This window comes from Zerene cesonia, chromosome 28 (genome assembly GCF_012273895.1).
Source record: "Zerene cesonia ecotype Mississippi chromosome 28, Zerene_cesonia_1.1, whole genome shotgun sequence".
NCBI classification, from domain to species: domain Eukaryota; kingdom Metazoa; phylum Arthropoda; class Insecta; order Lepidoptera; family Pieridae; genus Zerene; species Zerene cesonia.
Window position 1 is genome coordinate 1,413,084 of NC_052129.1, and position 6,672 is coordinate 1,419,755.

The 6,672-nt window shown below is 30.8% G+C and overlaps 1 protein-coding gene across 1 annotated transcript in view; it reads left to right on the forward strand.

Moving 5' to 3' along the window:
• Window positions 1-1,278: 1,278 nt before the first annotated feature.
• The window catches only part of LOC119837630 (filamin-A), a 69,042-nt gene continuing 63,648 nt past the window's right edge, over window positions 1,279-6,672 (forward strand). Inside the window, exon 1 of the mRNA XM_038363318.1 lies at window positions 1,279-1,429. The gene's annotated coding sequence lies outside the window, so the exon portion shown is untranslated. The remainder of the gene's footprint in view (window positions 1,430-6,672) is intronic.

Below are 6,672 nucleotides of genomic sequence, written 5' to 3' on the forward strand. Positions count from 1 at the left end.
ATGAATGAAAAATACTAGTATTGTTGTGAAAAAAGCGTGGGGCGCTTTGTGCCATATTTTTCGTGTATTGAGTAATGGCATGATGGGATGAATGATGGTTCTTGATAAGTGTACGAAATTTGAATGAAATCTCTATGTTTAAAGTGAGAAATAAGGTGTTTTCGTTCATTATTGTTTTCAGCTTATATTAAAAATTATTTTATAGTTTTTAGTTTGATGTGCTTGAAAAGCGTGTTTTTTAGTTTTTTTAAACTATATTTTATTATAATACTGTTTCCGCTTCCTACCTTTACACTTCTTTTTTATCAATTTTCAACCAAATCCGTTCAGTCGTTCTTGAGTTATAAATAGTTATAACTAACACGTTTTTCTTTTACATATTGTTAGTTATATATAAAAGTAATTTATTATTTATTATGGTAATTCTAAGTTAAATCGTTTAACAATTATTTATGACTCTTTATCGGTGTTACAGTTCTCAGTGTGTTAACGCGTAGGTACATATCAACCTTCAGGATAATATCGACACCATTAAATAAATTGTGGCCATATATTCATAAGTATTCCACATAGAATATTCAAGTATTCGTTATAATAAATTTGGCTAAAAAAAGTATTAGAAAATATACGGCAAATATGGTTTTTGCGAAATATTTTCCGTTAAAATGAAAACCTTCTTAAACACTATTTACTCAACTAAACTGATAATTTAAATATTAATTTCCATTTAAACATTTTTGTTTGAACTAGAACTCGTCTAGAATTTTTACGGAGAAGAGCGGACAAGAAAGAAACTCTGTAGTTGCTCTTTTGAAATCATATTGATGTTACACCATCCATCAGAAAAGCTATTTTACTCATTTTTGATGAAAATAAACTAATAAACTTTAAAAACAAACTATAAGATATTACATTCTTAAACTTATGTTTTAAAACCTGTCAATTTGTTTATATAACTATAGAAAATTGGGTAGTTTGTATTTTTCACATTAAACATTGCAAATGCAGTTTATTGGCTATCAATTATAGAGGCGTACTGAATTGTCTTGTTTGCATTATGTCTTTTTGCAATAATTTAATAATTAATTGTATAGAATTTGATCGTTTTCCCTAATAAGGCCACCTAAGGTAATAAAGGATAAGTTACTTCTACCAATAAATTCCGACACAAAAGTCAGTGAGAACTGACCCTTAGCGGTATGACGCGATCAAAAATACATCACACATTTCCGACCGGCACCTAAATTTTACATTACGTGAAACAACTTTAGTCACGTATATCCTCTGGCTCAGAACAGACTCCGTGGACAATAAACTTAAAATTCGAAATTTAAATCTCCCAGTGGAAACAATCAACAATAGCTGGCAACATTTCGCTAGATCTGTTTCCCGCCATTTAAAATTTCGGCGGTTTTTCAACTTATCGGAAGTAAGTGCAATATTTTTAAAAAGCCAGCATTCGTGCTAAATTTTGTGTTGAGTGAGTGTTTAATTGTGACACGGGTAACGTATAATTTATTTTAAATGCACACCGAGATTAATTGGGTTAAGTTTGTTGATTTTCACTAAATGCTTTATTATATTTCTTGGAATCTAGGCGTCAGTCTGACAAATCGTTCGAGTGTGTTTGAGTCGATTATAACGTAGAAATACATTAAATTGGGCTTGGCAGGACAGCTAGATTTTGTAAATATAGTTTTAGGCCCAACCTCAGGCGGGAATGTCAACATGTGATGTAATCGGGAACGAAATCTGCTATTTTCGGGATTGGAATCCATTTTATAAAAGTATGTAAGACTCGTGATTCCTGAACGTAGGTTGACATCTATTTATAATCTGTGACCCTTGTGAAATCGTTGAGTCATGATAAAACATTTCGAATTAACAGATCATAGTATCTAAAACTTTGTAGAAAAGTATGTGTTAGTAATTCGATGCCTCTCTGATGTGTAGCTGGATAAGTTTCCTTTTTCTTATGAAGGAGTTGCCTGTAATAGAAAACCTTTTCGCTATAAATTGCGATAAACTGAGTCACACATGGTTGCCGTCAAATCAACAAATGCTAGTTGGCTATTTATGACATTGAGAATGTGGTGATTACGCCAATATATTTCGTATAAACAATTCAAACATGATTTGGAATGTTCTAATTATGTGAATAGTTTGAAATAAGATATTCTTTAATTTTCCCGTATTTTCGGTAGCTGCTGTAATATATAATATGGATTAGTGGTCTTCTAGGAAGCGTTTGAATTTCCGCCAGATTTTATTTTGAAATTCCCCTTAGCATTATTTTAATCGCCAGCAATATAGCCGAGGAATTTTATGTATTTCAATTTCATATAATGCTTCATAAAAGTTAAATTTAAATATATTTTGTGTATATTTATGTATATTGTGTGAAATTAAATGTAAATGGTTGTTCAGATGCTTAGTCTGTTGAAGTTTTTATAACTACGAATCGTTTATATACTGATTGTAGACACAGAGAATAAATTAATATGTATTTTTTCACGTTTCAATTGATTAAGAATGTAAGGAAATTATTTTATCCTGGCGATTGACTGTATTGTCACAGATCCTTGACATGAGTCGGTATAAAGTTTGAATTAGATCTGTCTGATTAGAAATTAAAAACTTTTTAACGCATTTTAAACGCGATTTATTCATTATATTGTTAACCTGACGTTTCGAACACTTTACAGCGAGCGGTCACGGGGAGACTGATAGATCTGTCTGTTTAAAATTGGTCAAAATCGAGTTTAAAGAGCGTTTTAGGAGAGTTAATTGCTACATATTTATTTTAATTATTTATTTATTTTAACACTTTTATTACTCATAAAGAAGAAAAATGAAAATATAACATTGTTGAAGATAAATATAATGGGGCGGCCTTGTCACTTTAAAGTGATTTCTTCATATGTATCATTTTAGTAACCTAAAACTGAAACAATCAAATTAGTAACTGAAAACGTAAACTGAAGTAACTTTATAACGAGCAAATGTCATCGTACAATCTTGTTATAATCAGTTCTAAAGGAAGAAAGGATCAAATTACTCGTGAACGAACTGCACTGATATCCAGCTGTGATAATTTTGTGCAAAAATAAATCGGTTTCTCGTTAGTTGATTCCAGCCATCTGTATAAGCAAGGAAGATATTCTGAGTTATTGTTTAAATACGATTTATCGATTCACTCTTGCCCATATTGTCAGACATGTATTTCAGTGATTGTTTTTGGAGGTTTTATACATACCTACTTTATGTAACTAATTTGTTGTATCCTTTTAAATCTTACGTTTAAATGATATTGTCGTGAATAGGTTTTGTATATATGCTACTAGCTTAAGCCTGCGGCTTCGCTGCGTTATGATCGTAGTGAAGCCCCTATTTCTATACCCCTGAGATTTTTGCTATCTTTGAAATGTCTAAATTCAGTAACAATGTTTCTCTACTATTGAATGGATGTTATTGTACATATAAACCTTCCACTTGAATCACTCTATCTATAAAAAAACTCCATCTAAATCTATTGCATTATTTTAAAGATCTAAGCATACAGACACACAGACGTCGGAAAGTGACTTTGTTATATGCTATGACGTAGTGATTGTAATTAAATGATGGTTCTGTTATTTAAACTCGCAAACGAACAATAAAAACTCAAACGTTACTAAAACTATGTAGAAATCATTTAAGCACAGTAACAAACTCTTCCATTAACCAATCCAGTAACAATCTATTCCCATTGGAAAAACATGAATAATACGTAAATCATTCCTAATTTAAACTACATTTTTCTTAAAAAATGACATGAACGTTTCCTCGTTGCCAGTGTCAATTAAAAAAGTATTTACATATTGTTTTTAAATGAAATAACAACATACATAAGATATACCTACAATAAGAGTAACACGAGGACAGAAGCACATGACCAACGACCGCTCTGTCTGCTACAAATGGACCGCGAAAATGCGCCATGTGCAATTGGTAGGAGCGTTCCAACGACGTGTAGATTATTTATGACTAAATCTATTATTCTGAAAAGGTCAAGACATTATAATCGAGCTGCTGAAGTTTCTAGATTTGTAGGTCGTTCACAAAAATCAGTTAATATTTCAATTGATCAAGTTTAACACCACTCTAGCACTAAATGGAAATATACGTACTGAATATCTCATAACTTTCCAAGAACAAAACTCATTTGAAAACATGTGATATCCTTTCCAGGTGATTACATGACTCCAAGTTGCTGGATTAAATCATAAGGTTTGATCCGGGGTAACTTTAAAAAAAAATAGCACTTGTCACTCAGGACTAATTTATGTCATGAACTTTCTATTGGTTGAAGAAAATCAAAAACTGGTTCAGTAATATTAGAGATTTGTTCGTATAAATAAAAAACGATTAATGTTACCTGACGATCGATAGAACTAACAGTCATTATTTTCTTGATGAGAAGAATTCAGTCTTAATTTAGGTAATGTAATCCGACATAACCCACGGCTCCTTCCCTGGGGGCCGTGGGAATCTTTGCAAGATTTCCCCACTAAAAAAAAGGTATTGTGGGTGAGGAAATGTCTACATTAGTTGTATAAAATAGTCGAAATTCGACCGTTACAAAAATTTCAATATTTATTCGATAAACATACTCGCCGTCTATTTACAAACTGTTTTCGCTAATTACATGAAATTATTAATTCAACTTATGAAATAGATAAAGAAATGAGAAATTATTAAAGGACAGAACATAATTGATCACGAGGAGGGATTCGAACCCGCGTCATTTCGTTTAAATGTGGCAACGCCTACCCTCTCGAATATCATATCTATAATCTTTCGGTTTCCCGTTCCCAAGGGACACCCCACGTCATCTATTGCAATGATTAACAATCATCTCAAACAATATGAAACATTATTTCAATGATTATAATATTGTATCAAATACTATATTAAGGAGAAAATATTTAATTATGTTAATTCCTTTATAATGACTGATGAAAAAATTTGACGTTTATTGCAATGTCAAAATTAGTTATTTTTTTAATGAATAAGAAGAAAAATCGTATCTATCTATAATTAATGTCAACAACATAAAATAAATTCTATTACTATGACTGCAATGCTTATAATACGTTGCTACGTTGCTACGTTGGCTGGTTAAATTAAAAACAGATAAATTTAAAAATAAAAAATGCAAAAACAAAACAATAAACACACCAACCAGTAACCATAAAAGTGCTATTTAAAATAAAAATAAATACGTTTTAACACAAAAAAGTTCCAATAAAATGGATACATGACGTTTCTCATCTTGATCAAAGTATTTACAGTGAAATAATACAATTACACAATACTGCGTGATAACAAAATACATACCGACATTTGGCACGATCAAACAGTCATTTAAACACATCCACTTAATGATTATTGTATTTCTTATCCGATGAGAGTTTAATACACATCCGTTGTAAATGAAACAAATGTTTTTGTTTTTTGCGCCAAGACAAATGGCAGTTTTTAAGCTGGCGTGAATGAATCGAGCGATGGTGCTTTTTAACGTTTTTAAATGTTCTTTTAACTGGGTTTCATTATGTCAAAACAATTTAATTTTTGTGTACAGTTTGTTTCAGCCAATTGTAGAGACATGAAGGTGACCCTGATTTATGCATAGCATAAATTAAAATACCAAATGTGCTTGTAAATGTTTAATTCTGAGGTGATCTAACAATTAATTTATCATAGAAAACAATGATAATGTAGTACATATTGATACACTATCATCATTATTTCAATCTTCTGAAAGGAAGTTTTTACGATCCTGCAGTTAGTGTGGCCATATATCCTGGGGCAGGTATGAATGTAAACCAATTATATTTTTATATCAAAATGAATAAACTGATTGGCATTAAATTATTGAATAGAGGTAAATATTTTAGAAGGATAATAGCTTTTTATTATAACCCCAGTTAGAGTGTGAAGCCAAGGGCGGTAATATGATTCCACATGAGGAAACTAAATTCTTTCTACAATCTCATACAAAACATATACGAGTGCTCTTAACTTAAAATTTTTGGACGTTTCTCGTTTTATTTTAAAAGCTGTCCATTGTCAATGTCATTTATTTATTAGGTAAAGTGATTTCGACATGAGTTTAAAGTTCTGATATCTGTAATAGTTATAATATATAATAGTTATAATAGGAATAATAGATTGTGGTTACGCAATATGTACAGTTCAGGATTACAACCGGTATAGCCTATATGATTTTAGGTATTCATGTAAGCTTAGCAAAACTGTTAATAGGCTTTATTTCGTTACAGATTATTAATTATTTTAAGCCTGACACCATTTGATTCGATGTCTAAAGTAGAATTTAAGTCATATTGAGGCACAGATATAATATATTTCGTTGTGTTTCTTTTTTCTCTTTTTATGTTAAATATTGTTAAATAAGCTATCAATGCCATTAGGAAGTGGTGGAACTGGGGACTTACACCCGACAGTATCCTACCTCCTTCCTACTAATATTATAAATGCGAAAGTTTGTGAGGATGTGTGTATGTTTTTTACTCTTTGAAATTCAAAAAATTCAAATTCAAAATTGTTTATTTGGAACGAAATTACATAGTGTACTTAAACCAAAATTAACGATGACACCCATAAAAGCTT